This window comes from Coregonus lavaretus (genome assembly GCF_964263955.1).
Source record: "Coregonus lavaretus genome assembly, chromosome: 3".
NCBI lineage: Eukaryota > Metazoa > Chordata > Actinopteri > Salmoniformes > Salmonidae > Coregonus > Coregonus lavaretus.
This window is the reverse complement of record NC_139990.1, coordinates 7,592,188-7,611,489: the sequence shown is the minus strand read 5'-3', so window position 1 is coordinate 7,611,489 and position 19,302 is coordinate 7,592,188. Positions and strand designations below refer to the sequence as shown.

General features: G+C 42.5%; 1 protein-coding gene across 1 annotated transcript in view; it reads left to right on the top strand.

Annotated features, from left to right (window-relative positions):
• The first annotated feature begins 3,877 nt into the window (after nucleotides 1–3,877).
• LOC311116042 (oxysterol-binding protein-related protein 3-like) overlaps nucleotides 3,878–19,302 on the top strand; it is a 34,180-nt gene continuing 18,755 nt past the window's right edge. The window contains exon 1 of the mRNA XM_084157371.1: nucleotides 3,878–3,965. The gene's annotated coding sequence lies outside the window, so the exon portion shown is untranslated. The remainder of the gene's footprint in view (nucleotides 3,966–19,302) is intronic.

Here is a 19,302-nt window from a genome sequence, read left to right as displayed (position 1 = left end):
GTAGATTAAGGGGAGGACACAGGTTAAAGAATGATTTTTAAGCCTTGAGACAATTGAGCCATGGATCGTGTGTGTGCCATTCAGAGCGTGAATGGGCAGACAAAATATTTAAATGCCTTTGAACAGGGTATGGTAGTAGGTGCCAGGCGCACCGGTTTGAGTGTGTCAAGAACACAACAGTTTCCCATGTGTATCAAGAATGGTCCACCAACCAAAGGACATCCAGCCAACTTGACACAACTGTGGGAAGCATTGGAGTCAACAAGGGGCAGCAGCTCTGTGGAACACTTTCGAAAGCTTGTAGAGTCCATGCCCCGACGAATTGAGGCTGTTCTGAAGGCAAAAGGGGAGGGTGCAACTCAATATTAGGAAGGTGTTCCTAATGTTGTTCCTAATGTTTTGTACACTCAGTGTACAGGGCACCTGTGTGATCTTGGGCTGTTTTATTGTAGATGAGCGTGTTTGATCAGTCACAGGAGTTTAGGGCCAGTCACAGGAGTTTAGGGCCAGTCACAGGAGTTTAGGGTGAAGGGGTGCATCTTAACAAAGAACACAGGATAGGTGGCACAAATGTGGTGGCTGCTGATTGGTTATTGGCCCTGTCCAGGAACGAAGCCACCATAGACTATTGAAATGGAGTCTGATTATGCAGAAATGTTTGTAACAATAGTAACGTATGTGCATAGATAAATAATAATATAATATGCCATTTAGCAGACGCTTTTATCCAAAGCGACTTACAGTCATGCGTGCATACATTTTTGTGTATGGGTGGTCCCGGGGATCGAACCCACTCCCCTGGCGTTACAAACGCTGTGCTCTACCAGCTGAGCTACAGAGGATAACAATGCCGTGTCATTGCTCTGACGAAAGACTAAGGAGGGGTTGGTTGGAGGGGATGGGGGATGAGGGGGGATAGGGGCCCTTATGAAAAAAGATTGCAGTTAGAGTGCAGTATAACTGCAGTATGCTGCAAGTACTGCGTCCAAAATACCACAGTTGACTGCAGTTACTGCACTTTTACCGCTGTTACAAAACTGCAATCTTTTTTTGTAAGGGTGGGTGGGGTGTTAGCTGGGTTTTCTGCTGGTGATAACATTGTGTGTCATCGCCAAAACACATCAGCAGTTAATAAGTAGATGCCATTCATAACTTAGTTCACTATGTGTGTGTGTGTGTGTGTGTGTGTGTAGACCACTGTAGCTAAGGGTGTTTCTACTCTGCATTAGGCGGTGGTTAGGGTGTGTCGTTACCATGGGGACAATCATTCTGGTCAGGTATGTGGAGATTAACCATGGTGAGTCTGGAGAATGATCTCTGATTTGCACACACACACACACACACACACACAATAATAGCTATGCACACAGGGAGCTCAAATCCACCATTAGACCAAGAGTAGGCTAGGGCAGCGGTAATCCACCATTAGACCAAGAGTAGGCTAGGGCAGCGGTAATCCACCATTAGACCAAGAGTAGGCTAGGGCAGCGGTAATCCACCATTAGACCAAGCCAAGAGTAGGCTAGGGCAGCGGCCCCACCCAACAGCAGCTAGCCTTTCAGATCAGATTTTTTCAGATTTTTGTTTTCCCTGTGTGTGTTGTCATAGCAATAGGCTAGGGCAGGAAGTGTCATTCATGCCATGCAAAGGAGGACATTTGTTTTGTTGAGTAAACAAATATAGGATTGAGGCTGACTAAAGCAGACTAAACCACTGTAGGGAAATATCTGTGCTAGGGAAAAACCCTAATATGCAAAGTGTGTGTTCCTTCCCAAAAGAGAAAGTCCCGAAGAAACCGCTTGTCAAGAGCATAAAGTACGTGTGCACAGCTCAACATGTGGCACCGTCTTATACAAGTAGTACAGGTTCTCTCTTACACATACACTTCAAGTGTATAGATGACTTATGGACAATCCCAGAGATACTGTATATAATGATGAGATGTTCTTCTCTCCGCCCTAACAATGGGAGTCGTTGTCTCAAAGGCAGATTTTGACGGGAGTGGACCCTCTCGCTTCGCCTCTTCCTCTCTGACAATCCCTGTAGGGGCACTTTCACATGGGGTTATAGGCCACTGGTCACGTTACACAAACCGGTGACCAGGAAGTGTTAGCACAGGTGAGAGGAGAGAGCATGCGGTTCTTATGTCTCACTAGAACGCTCTTTATCATGTTTGTACTGTAATCAAACGTAGGCCTATTGGAACTCCGTATTTTATACTCTGCAATAGGCCTAAATGGGAACATCACCCAAACAAAGACTTGTGTCTAGAAAACCATTTCTATGTGGACACGTCATGAACTGCTCTTAACCTGTGCACGATAGGAATCGCTACAATCACAAGAATTGCCCTTCGGGTTAATAAAGATATTAATTAATAAAGATATTTTTTGAATTTCAGTTGAATCCCCATTACGAATATCTAAACTTCCGAACACCAACATATGTCTTACCGGAATTGCAATGTTTTAATTACATTTGTTGAGCTAACACTGCTTGATACCTTGCTGGGCTGGCCCCAAGGGGCGCACGGTTTCTACTGCTCCTACAGCTTTGCTTCAGTACTGCAATTTAACTGACGCCCATCCCAGAAAGACAATTTCCATTGACGGCCACATAGAGAAGTCAGATTTGAAAAGTTCTAATAACACACTTTAGTCATCAACTTTGTGCACAAATCATCCATTATTATTTTTTCATCACTCACAACGAAGATATTAACATTTTCTACTCATCCAATCAATGTCTGTCATGTTTTTGGATGACGTGATGATGTCGTCGCTGCTTGCGCTGCTCCTTGTGCGCACTGAGTGCTTTATTTTTTATTGTATAGAGAATCTCAAAGACACTGTAAAAACAAACAAAACAAATGTAAAGATCTGGCAGGTCTTGGGTGATGGTCTTCCACAGATTCAGATGATAAGGTGTTGTTCAGACAGGCAGTTCAGAAAGGCTGGGCAGTAGTTTAAGTGGAGGGAGCTTTGATGGCACAGAGAAGGAGCACCAGTCAGTTACTTAGACAAGCCCGGAGCTCTTCATCAGGCACCTCGTTCGTTGTCTCCTCCTCCTCCTCTGTAGGTAGGCTGGATAGTCCACTACTGAAGTGTAGCACCCACCTGGGTGATGCTTGGCAGCTATAAACGCCAGAAAGACCACCACACCTCGGCAGTAGTTAGGAAACAGTTCTCTATGAGGCGGGCCTCTCTCAAGTTTCACATGTTTTATGTCATGTGCACAAGTACACTGAAATGCCTTTCTTGCAAGCTCCAAACCCAACAATACAGTAATCAACTCCTCACACTGCAGTCAAACTGCAGTCCATATAATTGATGCAACCAGCACAGGTGGAAAAAAGCTTGTGCTGTATTGATGCATCATTCAAATTATTGAATAGCCAGCTACATAACTACCTAGCCAAGCCAAAAACAAACTGTCTTGCAATTAGTCCAGCAACTCAATTGGTCAAAACCACCCAATACTCAGAAACATTCAAGCAGTCATTAAAACAAATAGTTGCTTAAAAATGCAATCAAAATACTTAAAACAACAAAACATTTACAAAAGTACAGGAGCCCTCTGCCTAGTCTTCCTCACCGCGCCATGGCAACAACAGAACCAGTGCACATGTGATGTTGGTCCATATACATTTATGCGAAGACCTAAGGCGACCTTGAGTGGATTACCTTGAAAAACCGGTCGGACATTTTGCAAGGAGTCTCCAGTTCTTATTACACTTAAATGGTTGGCCCTGCCACCTGGACATTTCTGTTTGTTTTTATCTCGTCACTGCCGGTTGAGTGACGTTTGCTTTTTTCACTCGCGAGTCATTGGATCAAAAGGCATCCCAGCCTCCCAGCCTCCCCACCTCAGCGCTGGCATTCATTCGCTCACACAGCAAGCCGCGGAGTAATATTTTCCTTCAACTTGTGCTGGATTTCATTCAATGCAGTTTTCATCTCGAAAGTGTAAGCGATTGTTGTATTCAATTGACTATTTAGGCATCTCCAAATGTTGTTTACTTTGCTTTCGCAGGAGGCTACCATGTTATTCTTTCTGAATTGCAGCGACAGCGTTGTCTGTTCTCGCCGCGTCTCTTGCTTTTGGTCGCGGTGTTAATTAATTGCGAACATATCCATTTCGATAGAATTACTAATGGGAGGGACTAACTGCTTGGATCATCTTTCAAGCAAGTCCAAAGGACGGAGCTCAGTTTCTGTAGATGATTAATCTGTTTTATTTGCATGGAGTATTTCCAAAGATGGAATGTTTATCGGAACATTGTCTTTGCGCTGATAAATTGGAATGGATGAAGTTGGCAACCTCATCAGAATTAATTTCACAATTTTTAGACCTAGGCCTACTACATTTAATTGATTAGGCTAGGCTACATTTAATTGACTAACTTTAGATTGTCTTGGCATGTCTTCTATTCTTTATATTCTAAAATTGTAGGAAGCCTAGCCTAAAGACGTGGTGGTAGCCTAAACTTGTAAAACGCACATTCCAACAAGCAATTTGGGCTATATGGTGCGTGCTGTCCCTTCTGAAATATTCTCAATGGTATGAATGAACATTCCTGCTGCGCAGAGTTGCTCCTTGTGGTTCCAAGGTCGGGATTTGGTGAGATAGAAAATTGGGAAAGACGAGCAGTCGTGGGGGTGAAGGGTGACCTTTTCTGTCAGTTGCCGAAATATCCGACTGGCTAACTGGATATAGTTCCCTAGTTCTGACTAGCACATGAACGCTGGATTAGTCGGGACTATTTCATTAGCCTGTCAGATGACATTTTGGTTAGTCATAGTGCCGCGTTCACATGCTAGTCGGAAATGTGTTAACTGGTTGTACTTATACTCGTGCAGCGTTTAACTAATCAGCAAGTCAGAAATGTCCGCGTTTCCTAGTTCAGACTAGCATATGAATGCAGCATAGGTCTGTCTTAAATTATCAGTAACACACTCCTTATCAGTCACTTCATGGAATTTTCATTGAGACATGTCTTGTCTAGTGCGGAAATATCCCACATAGCCTAAAAGCCAATTTATGCTTGATCCGAAAATGTGGTCGGAGGCTCCGTATGGAGGGTGTGACGCAATTGCGGAGCCTCCAGAGGCATACAGAGGCCAAATTGAGCTCTGTACCGCATCGCAGTGCGCCTCCCAAATTTTGTAACAATGCTGAGGGCTCCATATAGCTCCGCATTGATCTGATTGGTTGACGGTAGGTGGGGGGAGAGGTCCAGTATTGACACATACTCACTTCCTTCACAACAGCTCTGCAAAGCACAAGAAGTATGAATGCCCTGACTTGTGCAGAGGCCGTATCGCAGTAAATGCTGTACGGCCGGCTACTGCAGAAGTCAGATTTACCATGCAGAGCCTTTTGTGCAGCTTTTCCCAAACTCGATCCTCGGGACCCCAAGGGGTGCACGTTTTGGTTTTTGCCCTAACACTACACAGCTGATTCAAATAATAAAGGAATCATCAAGCTTTGATTATTTAAATCAGCAGTGTATTGCTAAGGCAAAAACCAAAACGTGCACCCCTTGGGGTCCCCAGGACCGAGTTTGGGAAACACTGGCCTAATGACTAATTTCTCTTGACAGAACACCCACTGAAATGTTGCTAAATAGGAACATTATTTTATGATTGTTTGTGGTTTCCTTGACTAATGTAGGCCTATAGACTAGTCGTTCTAACTCTGTGAGCTCTCAAAATAATGATGTCAATGAAAATCTCATTTTTAAAAGTTCATAATCTGTTAACTCGTAGCCAAATCATGTTGTTGACTCGTTCTTTACTCGTATTTGTGGCCAAAGCATAAATTATAGAAGAAAAAAAAAAAACTTAAAAAATACCCCACCTCAAACTTGTATGTCAAGCAGGCTGTTTAAAAAGTGCTTGCTATTTCCTCATACAGTGCCTTCAGAAAGTATTCACACCCCTTGACTTTTTCCACATTTTGTTGTTACAGCCTGAATTTAAAATTGATAAAATTGAGCTTTTTTGTTCACTGGCCTACACACAAACCCCATAATTTAAAAGGGGAATTATGTTTTTTTAAAATGTTTACAAATTAATTAAAAACAATGCTGAAATGTCTTGAGTCCAATAAGCAATATGGCAAGCCTAAATAAGTTCAGGAGTAGAAATTTGCTTAACAAGTCACAGAATAATTTGCATGGACATCATCTCTGTACCCCACACATACAATTATTTGTAAGGTCCCTCAGTCAAGCAGTGAATTTCAAACACTGATTCAACCACAAAGACCAGGGAGGTTTTCCAATGCCTCGCAAAGAAGGGCACCTATTGGTAGATGGGTAAAAAACACACAAAAAACAGACATTGAATATCCTGTTGAGCATGGTGACGTTATTAATTACACTTTGAATGGTGTATCAATACACCCAGTCACTACAAAGATACAGGTGTCCTTCCTAACTCAGTTGCCCGAGAGGAAGGAAACCGCTCAGGGTTTCACCATGAAGCCAATGGTGACTTTAAAACAGTTTAATGGCTGTGATAGGAGAGAAACTGAGGCTGGATCAACAACATTGTAGTTACTCCACAATACTAACCTAAATGAGAGTGAAAAGGAAGCCTGTACAGAATAAAACATATCTAAAAACATGCATCCTGTTTGCAACAAGTCACTAAAGTAGGACTGCAACAAATGTGGTAAAGCAATTTACTTTTTTTGTCCTGAATACAGTGTTATGTTTGGGGCAAATCTAATACAACACATTACTGAGTACCACTTTCCATATTTTCAAGCATAGTGGTGGCTGCATCATGTTATGGGTATGCTTGTAATCGTTAAGGACTGGGGAGTTTTTCAGGATAAAAAAAGAAATGGAATGGAGCCAAACACAGGCAAAATCCTAGAGGAAAACCTGGTTCAGTCTGAATGAATGAATTTACCCTTCAGCAGGACAATAATCTAAAACACAAGGCCAAATATACGCTGGAGTTGCTAACCAAGAAGACAGTGAATGTTCGTGAGTGGCGGAGTTAGTTTTGACTTAAATATACACTGAACAAAAAATGTAAACGCAACATGCAACAATTTCAAAGATTTTACAGAGTTACAGTTCATATCAGGAAATCAGTCAATTGAAATGAATTCATTAGGCCCTAATCTATGGATTTCACATGACAGGGAATACAGTAGGGGCATGGATCAGAAAACCAGTCAGTATCTGGTGTGACCACCATTTTCCTCATGCAGCGTGACAGCTCCTTCGCATGTAGTTGATCAGGCTGTTGATTGTGGCCTGTGGAATGTTGTCCCACTCCTCTTCAATGGCTGTGCAAAGTTGCTGGATATTGGCGGAAACTGGAACACGCTGTCGTACGTATCGATCCAGAACATCCCAAACATGCTCAATGGGTGACATGTCTGGTGAGTATGCAGGCCATTTTCAGCTTCCAGGAATTGTGTACAAATGCTTGCGACATGGGGCCATGCATTTTTTTTATTTTTTTTATTTTTATTTCACCTTTATTTAACCAGGTAAACCAGTTGAGAACAAGTTCTCATTTACAACTGCGACCTGGCCAAGATAAAGCAAAGCAGTGCGATAAAAACAACAACACAGAGTTACATATGGGGTAAAACAAAACAAAGTCAAAAATACAACAGAAATAAATATATATACAGTGTGTGCAAATGTAGCAAGTTATGGAGGTAAGGCAATAAATAGGCTATAGTGCAAAATAATTACAATTAGTATTAACACTGGAATGATAGATGTGCAAGAGATGATGTGCAAATAGAGATACTGGGGTACAAATGAGCAAAATAAATAACAATATAGGGATGAGGTAGTTGGGCGGGCTAATTTCAGATGGGCTGTGTACAGGTGCAGTGATCGGTAAGGTGCTCTGACAACTGATGCTTAAAGTTAGTGAGGGAGATAAGTGTCTCCAGCTTCAGAGATTTTTGCAATTTGTTCCAGTCATTGGCAGCAGAGAACTGGAAGGAATGGCGGCCAAAGGAGGTGTTGGCTTTGGGGATGACCAGTGAGATATACCTGCTGGAGCGCAGACTACGGGTGGGTGTTGCTATGGTGACCAATGAGCTAAGATAAGGCGGGGATTTGCCTAGCAGTGATTTATAGATGGCCTGGAGCCAGTGGGTTTGGCGACGAATATGTAGTGAGGACCAGCCAACAAGAGCGTACAGGTCACAGTGGTGGGTAGTAAATGGGGCTTTGGAGACAAAACGGATGGCACTGTGATAGACTACATCCAATTTGCTGAGTAGAGTGTTGGAGGCTATTTTGTAAATGACATCGCCGAAGTCAAGGATCGGTAGGATAGTCAGTTTTACGAGGGCATGTTTGGCAGCATGAGTGAAGGAGGCTTTGTTGCGAAATAGGAAACCGATTCTAGATTTAACTTTGGATTGGAGATTCTTTATGTGAGTCTGGAAGGAGAGTTTACAGTCTAACCAGACACCTAGATATTTGTAGTTGTCCACATACTCTAGGTCAGACCCGTCGAGAGTAGTGATTCTAGTCGGGTGGGCGGGTGCAAGCAGCGTTCGGTTGAAGAGCATGCATTTAGTTTTACTAGTGTTTAAGAGCAGTTGGAGGCTACTGAAGGAGTGTTGTATGGCATTGAAGCTCGTTTGGAGGTTTGTTAACACAGTGTCCAATGAAGGGCCAGATGTATACAAAATGGTGTCGTCTGCATAGAGGTGGATCTGAGAGTCACCAGCAGCAACAGCGACGTCATTGATATACACAGAGAAAAGAGTCGGCCCAAGAATTGAACCCTGTGGCACCCCCATAGAGACTGCCATAGGTCCAGACAACAGGCCCTCCGATTTGACACATTGAACTCTATCTGAGAAGTAGTTGGTGAACCAGGCGAGGCAGTCATTTGAGAAACCAAGGCTATTTAGTCTGCCAATAAGAATGCGGTGGTTGACAGAGTCGAAAGCCTTGGCCAGGTCAATGAAAACGGCTGCACAGTACTGTCTATTATCGATTGCGGATGAATGGCACGACAATGGGCCTCAGGGTCTCATCACAGTATCTCTGTGCATTCAAATTGCCATCGATAAAATGCAATTGTGTTCGTTGTCCGTAGCTTATGCCTGCCCATACCATAACCCCACCGCCACCATGGGGAACTCTGTTCACAATGTTGACATCAGCAAACCGCTCGCCCACACGACGCCATACACGCTGGAGCTCTTCTCCAGCGTGCCAGTGGCCATCGAAGGTGTGAATTTTTCCACTAATGTCGGTTACGACGCCGAACTGCAGTCAGCTCAAGACCATTGTGAGGATGACGAGCACGCAGATGAGCTTCCCTGAGACTGTTTCTGACAGTTTGTGCAGAAATTATTCGGTTGTGCAAACCCACAGTTTCATCAGCTGTCCGGGTGGCTGGTCTCAGACAATCCCGCAGGTGAAGAAGCCGGATGTGGAGGTCCTGGGCTGGCATGGTTACACGTGGTCTGCGGTTGTGAGGCTGGTTGGACGTACTGTCAAATTCTCTAAAACGACATTGGCGGCGGCTTATGGTAGAGAAATTAACATTCAATTTTTTCTCAAAAGTGGGGTTACAAGTTTATCAACTTTCAAAGCAGAATTACTTTCCCATTGTTCCTCAACTGTAGTGTATGATATAACATGTTCTTGCTCTGAGTCTCTACTTTTATCCAATGTAAAAAAAACACAATTTCAAATTTTGCTACATAAGATCGAGTTGGTCGGTCACAAATTAGCAAAAAAATTCTAAACTTGTTTTCACTTTGTCATTATAGGGTACTGTGTGTGTGTAGATGGGTGAGGGGGGGGGAAATACATTTTAATGCAGGCTGTGACACAACAAAATGTGGATTAAGTCAAGGGGTATGAATACTTTCTGAAGGCACTGTATAATATAAGGTGACATCAGGTTGGCTCATTGGTTGAGCTGGCCAATCAGCCGTTTACTTTCATGAATATTTTTTATGACCAGTATACACCCACACCAGTGTTAATACTAATTGTAATTATTTTGCACTATGGCCTATTTATTGCCTTACCTCCATAACTTGCTACATTTGAACACACTGTATATATATTTTCTGTTGTATTTTTGACTTTATGTTTTGTTTTACCCCATATGTAACTCTGTGTTGTTTTTAATCGCACTGCTTTGCTTTATCTTGGCCAGGTCGCAGTTGTAAATGAGAACTTGTTCTCAACTGGCTTACCTGGTTAAATAAAGGTTAAATAAATAAATAAAATAAACACCATTCAAACACAGAAAAGTTGCTTTTTAATAGGGATAGCTGCGGGAAGATGTTTGGGGGTGTTGCTGCTGCAAAAAAATAATAATTGCTGGCACTATACACTGCTGTATCTGTCTGCTAATACAGGACTAGTAAAGACCAGTGCACTACTTTTGTGAAGAAACAACTTATATTTAGTTTTGATCAATATTTGTTTTTTATTCTGTTTTTGCAGGGGGTGCTGCAGCACCCTCATCATCCCTACTTCTCGCAGCTGGATGTGACAATTGTTCTTAATGTTTAGACTGCCATTATTATTTTTTTCGCTTCATCATAAAATGACGTGCGTTCAGAATTGGCCTGCGTATGACCCAATGATGTATATAAACCATTGGTATAACTGCTACGAGGGCAATGCAGTTCAGTCTACCGCAGGCCTGGCTACCTAACAGACGGTGCTCACTTTACGGCAGTCCCCCATCCACTCAGCAACGATAGTAATTAATGCCGTTTTTAGGTTTTCTGCTGTGTCCCTCTCCTCCATGTTCTCAGTTGTAAGTACATGTGACTTCATGTCCTACTTCTCATTTAATCTAGGCGAAGGCTCGTTGCAGTGATGTATGACGGTGTGTTCATAGACGTCCAACAATTTGTTGTTAACGCCACGTATGGTGTTTGAGAGCTTGCGATTTGTACTTGCAGAGCAATCATTGGACAGTTTCTCCATCCATGCCGTCATGGTTTTTCGACATGGGATCTTTGTCTGAGTTCTAAATATGCCATCAGGGCAATGAAGCCGACATCCTCTACCATTGACAATGGCTGCATATCAACTGCAATAATTTATGTTATCAGCGCTGTGATTCTCGGAGAATCGATAGTTACATATCGCAATATTATTTTGGAATTATATTCTATCAATATTTCACTCCAAATATCTGTAGGTAGCGTTAGCTAGTGCTTCCATTTTATTTTTAAATAGTGAGCCAACATGTTTTCAGCACTTGTTTCCCTGACTGATAACTTGTTTTCTCATGCTCTCTCGTCTCTGCAGCCGACATATAGTGAGCAATATGCTTGGAACATCAAATCGCAATAAAATCACAGTATCGAATCGCAATACAATTATGAGAATCGTGAGAATCGCAATACATATCGTATCGGCACCTAAGTATCGTGATAATATTATATTCCTAACCCTACAGTACCTGTTTCTGTAGAAAAGTACTGATTTGGCCTATTTGCTTCATATATTTACCGTATAGGCTACAGTCTGTGACGACTTGGAACTGTTTTTAAAGTATGCTCTCAACCAGTTCTAGAACATGTCGATATGTAGAGCAATGTAAGCATAATGGATTTGAAGTGACACTGGTGAACTGCATTTATGTACCTAGCAGGAGTCATCCCTTAAATAGTTAATTACTGTACTACAGTATAGAGCGCAAAGGCCAGCTCAGCGAATCAGAGCCAAGGTCATGGGGTCAAAGCAGGGTCAACAACTCCATCTGTCAGCCCTAAGAATTAGAATGAATGGAATAGAATGGATATAGCTCTACAATTCTAATTATATGAACCAGAGCTCTTTGGTAGATGATCAATGCTGATCGTATCTGTTGGTGGCAGGGCTACAGATGATGTCAAGGATATATGCTGATAGGAGGAAGAGTTACAGATGGTCCACTTTGCCTCTGGAATACAGAGATTGTGTTTTTTTTTTGGCTGATCTTTTTTTTTTTACTAATTTGGTATTTTGACCAATCAGATCAGCTTTGAAAAATATCTGATGTGATTGGTCAAACGACCAATTAGTGGGAAAAATATCAGAATTGGGCTGCCTGTGTCAACGCAGCCATTCACTTGATCATTAACAGAGATGGTTGAGCTTTTATTTTAGTCTAATGCATCTGTTGAAGCGCATCATCTAGCTAGAGATGGACCATCCAAGGTTCTAGTCTGGAAACCCTGGCTGTCATAGTAACAGTTTGTCATTGTGTGATTATAATGAGTGTTTTCTTATGCATTAAACATTGGGGCAGAGGTTTTCACTTTTCACTACCACTTCCTTATCTGAAATCTCAGAAAGTTGATTGACCTGCACATGTTTTGTATGCGACATTGCAACTCAGAAGTAAAACACTGTAATAACTCTTCCACCTCCTCAGAGGCGATAAAGGTTGTTGCGTTGGCTTAGTGCATGTCCTCTTGGAACTTGGTAGAGCATTTAACGTTACAGCTAGCGACGGATGGGAGCAGGCAGCTGCCTCTGTGGAGGACTGTTGCTATCCCAGGGGGCAGAGCGAGCAGTAGCCGGTTGCTGCTGGAGAGCGTTAGTCACTCAGATCCTAGATCAGTGCCAAGGGCAGCACTTCTATCTATAGAGTGTCACACCTCACGCCAAGCGCTCCAGAATCCAAGACATTGGATGTACAGGACTGACACGTCTACGCTACACTATAACGCTCAACTGGTTTGCTCTGTTCATTCTATTTCTATCTGAAGCATTTTGGGATAGCATGCCAAATGAACACGCCCTTCCCCATCTTAATCAGGGAGATTGCTGTGTAAATGGAAATGTCATTGTATGGTCCTGAGCTACCTGGCTGACTGGCTTTGCATAGCAGGGATGCCTCTGCTCTGTCAACACTGTGGCGGAGTTAACTAAATTTGATCACTGGTTTAGGCTAACTTTTATCACTCAGGTGTGACGCGTTTGGGTCAATGCTACTGTAATGTCACAAGAAACATTATGGGATTTATTAATTTTTTTATTGTATTTTTGTGAACGCATCAGCAACTTGAAGGCCATTCAAAGTTTGAATAGCTGCTTTCACAAAAATAAAATAACTTTTATATATCCTCATAGTGTTTCTCGTGACAATACGGTAGCGTTGACCCTGTCATAACTTTAGCCAGGTCATTTTACAAGGTATAATGGCTTTAATCATTGACTTGGTTACATAAGACACAAGGCCACCCTAGAACTTCCAGGCCGAACCAGACACGCCTCAAGGGGTGTACAGTACTTAGCAAACAGCTGAGGTAAATAAATTAACTGATGTGTTGTTCTTGTCTGATTGTTGTCAACATTCTGTAGAGCACAATGAAGACTGTGCTCTGGAATATAGGTCAACTTGTTGCTATTTAGCAACGTTTTGGTTTTGTGTTGAGGTATTCAACCCAGTTCTACTGCAATTAACTGGCCTGGAAATCCATACTGTTTCACTTTCCAGGCGAGTACTTGAATGCCTGTTATTTTGAGTTGCAACTTGCGTTTATGCCTGCAGAAAAACTGAAAAGCAGCATTTTGGTTTTGTGGAGTGGTATTGGTGTGTTATAATGGTGTTCCCCTTCCTCCCAGTCTCACCCTCCCCCTGTCTGACTCAGTGTTTATTTAGTTAGTACTTAGTATCTATGGAAACAGTTAGAGGGTAACACTGCTGCTGGAAACAGTACAGTCAATTTGGAGAAGGGTTTCTTGTGTAGAAGGTGTGTACACTGACATAGCTTTTTAATGGGCAGTGTTGTGAAAGTGTTGTTGTTCAGCAGGCCTAAAGCAGTTGCAGAGTATTCTGCCATAGTAAAGGGTATCCATGCAGTCCAATGTAAGAATCTACAGCATGTGTTGATATGATATCTAAACTCAGTAGTTATCTATCGATCGATCGATCGCATGACTGTGTGCTCGATTTTATACACCTGTTTGGAGGTGTGGCTGAAATACCCGAATCGACTAATTTGAAGGGATGTCAAAAGTAGTGCACTAAATAGGAATTAGGGTGCCATTTGGGACATAGGGTGTTGGAGGTGTTATAGTATTGGGTCTTGGACGGGGAACATTCCTTCCTACTGTTGAGTCATGTCCTAAGCATGGCACTGACTCTTGAGAGAGGGGAACCAGACAGTATACACTGACACTCGCACACAAAACAAACTCTATAGAGCTTTTGGAGGAACTAGACAGCATGTTGGGGAAATCCCACTGCGTACACACAGACACAAATGCATGCATTCACACACACATCTAGCCATAGGCACTCAAACAGTGTAACATTCCATAGTATACACGCTCTATATCAGTGGTCCTCCAGTAACCTCAACAGTACATCTTTTTGTTGTGGCCCCAGACGAGCACACCTGAATCTACTTGTCAACTAATTAGGGCTGACCCCAATTAGTCGACTGGTCGATTGTTTGGTCGATAGTCTGTTGAGTAGTTGAACAGTAGCATATGTGGCTCAGTTGGTAGAGCATGGCGCTTGCAACGGCAGGGTTGTGGGTTCGATTCCTACAGGGGACCAGTACGAAAAAAAGTATGAACTCCCTATTGTAAGTATCTCTGGATAAGAGCATCTGCTAAATTATTAATGTTATATTTAACGTACGTATATATATGTATGTGCCCATCTCAGTGAACTAATCCATTACGGAGACTAAAAGCCAATTTATGCTTGATCAGAAAATGTGGTTGGAGGCTCCATATGGAGGGTGTGACGCAATTACGGAGCCTCCAGAGGCATGCTGAGGCCAAATCAAGCTCAGTACCGCATCGCCATACGCCTCCCAAATGTTGTAACCATGTGGAGGGCTCTGTATAGCTCCGCATTGACATGCTTGGTTGACGGTAGGTGGGGGCAGTACATCCTGTATAAACACAAACTCACTTCCTTGACAACTTCCTTCACAACAGCTCTGCACTGCTCCGCGAAGTGCAAGGAGTCAGTGGTGTAAAGTACTTAAGTAAACATACTTTAAAGTACTACTTAAGTAGTTTTATTGGGTATCTGTACTTTACTTTATTTACTCTTTATATTTTAACAACTTTAACTTTTACTCTGCTACATTCCTAAAGAAAAAGAATATGCTTTTTACTCTATACATTTTCCCTGACACCCAAAAGTACTCTTTACATTTCTAATGCTTAGCAAGACAGGAAAATTGTCAAATTCACACACTTATCAAGATAACATCCCTGGTCATCCCTATTGCCAAGATAACATCCCTATTCACCAACTACTTCTCAGATAGAGTTCAGTGTGTCAAATCGGAGGGCCTGTTGTCTGGACCTATGGCAGTCTCTATGGGGGTGCCACAGGGTTCAATTCTTGGGCCAACACTTTTCTCCGTGTATATCAATGATGTCGCTCTTGCTGCTGGTGACTCTCAGATCCACCTCTACGCAGACGACACCATTTTGTATACATCTGGCCCTTCGTTGGACACTGTGTTAACAAACCTCCAAACGAGCTTCAATGCCATACAACACTCCTTCAGTAGCCTCCAACTGCTCTTAAACACTAGTAAAACTAAATGCATGCTTTTCAATCGAACGCTGCTGGCACCCGCCCACCCGACTAGAATCACCACTCTCGACGGGTCTGACCTAGAGTATGTGGACAACTACAAATACCTAGGTGTCTGGTTAGACTGTAAACTCTCCTTCCAGACTCACATAAAGAATCTCCAATCCAAAGTTAAATCTAGAATCGGCTTCCTATTTCGCAACAAAGCCTCCTTCACTCATGCTGCCAAACATGCCCTCGTAAAACTGACTATCCTACCGATCCTTGACTTCGGCGATGTCATTTACAAAATAGCCTCCAACACTCTACTCAGCAAATTGGATGTAGTCTATCACAGTGCCATCCGTTTTGTCTCCAAAGCCCCATACACTACCCACCACTGTGACCTGTACGCTCTTGTTGGCTGGTCCTCACTACATGTTCGTCGTCAAACCCACTGGCTCCAGGCCATCTATAAATCATTGCTAGGCAAATCCCCGCCTTATCTTAGCTCATTGGTCACCATAGCTGCACCCACCCGTAGTCTGCGCTCCAGCAGGTATATCTCACTGGTCATTCCCAAAGCCAACACCTCCTTTGGCCGCCATTCCTTCCAGTTCTCTGCTGCCAATGACTGGAACGAATTGCAAAAATCTCTGAAGCTGGAGACTCTTATCTCCCTCAATAACTTTAAGCATCAGTTGTCAGAGCACCTTACCGATCACTGCACCTGTACACAGCCCATCTGAAATTAGCCCACCCAACTACCTCTACCTCATCCCTATATTGTTATTTATTTTGCTCTTTTGCACCCCAGTATCTCTATTTGCACATAATCTCTTGCACATCTAGCATTCCAGTGTTAATACTATTGTAATTATTTTGCACTATAGCCTATTTATTGCCTTACCTCCATAACTTGCTACATTTGCACACACTGTATATATATTTTCTGTTGTATTTTTGACTTTGTTTTTTACCCCATATGTAACTCTGTGTTTTATTGCACTGCTTTGCTTTATCTTGGCCAGGTCGCAGTTGTAAATGAGAACTTGTTCTCAACTGGCTTACCTGGTTAAATAAAGGTGAAATAAAAAAAATATATATATAAAAAATAAAAAATTGCCTCTAATCTTGCGGACTCACTAAACACATGCTTAGTTTGTAAATTATGTGTTGGAGTGTGGCCCTGGCTATACATACATTTTAAAAACAAGAAAATCGTGCCATCTGGTTTGCTTAATATAAGAAATGTGAAATGATTTATACTTTTATACTTAAGTATATTTTAGAGATTACATTTACTTTTGATACTTAAGTATATTTAAAACCAAATACTTTTAGACTTTTACTCAAGTGGTATTTTACTGGGTAACTTTTACTTGAGTCATTTTCGATTAAGGTATCTTTACTTTTACTCAAGTATGACCATTGGGTACTTTTCCACGACTACAAGAAGTATAAATGCCCTGACTTCTGTAGAGGCCATATCACCGTAAATGCTGCATGGCCAATGCAGACGTCGGATTGACCATGCAGCGCCCAGATGCACAGTACACTTCTCCCTCCAGAATGTTCTCTCTCCCTCCAGAATGTTCTCTCTCCCTCCAGAATGTTCTCTCTCTCTCCCTCCAGAATGTGCTCTCTCCCTCCAGAATGTGCACATTCATTTTTCATAACTTAATTGTGTGAATTGTTTGCATTTGATTGTTAGTGTATATCACTTCCCCATTACATATATCACCAGTAGTACATTTAACGTTAATTTATAATTTACAATGTTTGTTTGGTTAAAATAATTTATGTTTATCCATTCAATATATTATTATTCCAGTCTTACCGTTCTCATTGTTGGAGTGGACACATTGTTTGCAGAGCGCACAACCTATGCTACACTTGTGAGGAACAAGTTTTGGTTTATTTCATTCCGTTTACGTGTTCTGTCAATTCAATTTAGTCATTTTCTTTTTGTTTGGAGCGCTCCTGTCAATGTTGAGTAAGGACGCGCACCTGATTACGCATAGAAGTATATACAGTGCATTCAGAAAGTATTCAGACCCCTTGACTTTCTCCTCATTTTGTTATGTTACAGCCTTATTCTAATATGGATGAAATCTCCCCCCCCCGTATTCAAACGCTTTACTCAGTACTTTGTTGAAGCACCTTTGGCAGCGATTACAGCCTTGAGTCTTCTTGGGTATGACGCTACATGCTTGGCACGCCTGTATTTGGGGAGTTTCTCCCATTCTTCTCTGCAGATCCTATCAAGCTCTCAGGTTGGATGGGGAGCGTCGCTGCACAGCTATTTTCAGGTCTCTCCAGAGATGTTAGATCAGGTTGAAGTCCGGGGTCTGGCTGGGCCACTCAAGGACATTCAGAGACTTGTCCCGAAGCCACTCCTGCATTGTCTTGGCTGTGTGCTTAGGGTCATTGTCCTGTTGGAAGGTGAACCTTCACCCCAGTCTGAGGTTCTTAGCGCTATGGAGCAGGTTTTCATCAAGGATCTCTCTGTACTTTGCTCCGTTCATCTTTCCCTCGATCCTGACTAGTCTCCCAGTCCCTGCCATTGAAAAACATCCTCACAGCGTGATGCTGCTGCCACCACCATGCTTCACCGTAGGGATGGTGCCAGGTTTCCTCCAGATGTGACGCATTCAGGCCAAAGAGTTAAATCTTGGTTTTATCTGACCAGAGAATCTTGTTTCTCATGGTCTGAGAGTCCTTTAGGTGCCTTTTGGCAAACTCCAAGTGGGCTGTTATGTGCCTTTTACTGAGGAGTGGCTTCCGTCTGGCCACTCTACCATAAAGGCCTGATTTGGTGGAGTGCTGCAGAGATGGTTGTCCTTCTGGAAGGCTCTCCCATCTCCACAGAGGAACTCTGGAGCTCTGTCAGAGTGACGATCGGGTTCTTGGTCACCTCCCTGACCAAGGCCCTCCTTCCCCTAATTGCTCAGTTTAGCCGGGCGGCCAGCTCTAGGAAGAGTCTTGGTGGTTCCAGACTTCTTCCATTTATTAATGGTATAGGCCACTGTGTTTTTGGGGAACTTCAATGCTGCATAATATTTTTGGTACTCTTCCCCAGATCTGTGCCTCGACACAATCCTGTCTCGGAGCGCTATGGACAATTCCTTCGACCTCATTGCTTGGTTTTTGCTCTGAAGTGCACTGTCAACTGTAGGACCTTATATAGACAGGTGTGTGCCTTTCCAAATCATGTCCAATCAATTAAATTGACCACAGTTGGACTCCAAGTTGTACAAACATCTCAATGATGGTCAATGGAAACAGGATGCACCTGAGGTCATAGCAAAAAGGGTCTGAATACGTATGTAAATAAGGTATTTCTGTTTTTATATGTAATACATTTGCAAAAATGTCTAAACCTGTTTTCGCTTTGTCATTATGGGGTATTGTGTGTAGATTGAGGATTATTATTTTTAATCCATTTTAGAATAAGGCGGTAACGTAACAATGTGGAAAAAGAGAAGGGGTCTGAATACTTTCCGAGTGCACTGTAGGCCTATAAGCTACCTAGCCTGCGTGCAAATATAGGCATATAAATGTGCCCATTCTGGGATCTGAGAGTATTTCTGATTTGGCTTAACGCACCACCACTAATAAGCTGTGGAGCTTCTCAAATTAATGTTCTCTTCACCTAAAACAGCAAGCAAACAAAGTCTGTTTTTACATCTGAGAATGACAATAGTTCCTCAATGCATTTTAAAAAAAAATCCAGCTCTCTCCCTTTTGATAACCAGTCAGTGTGAAAGGGAAAAATGTAATGCTCTGA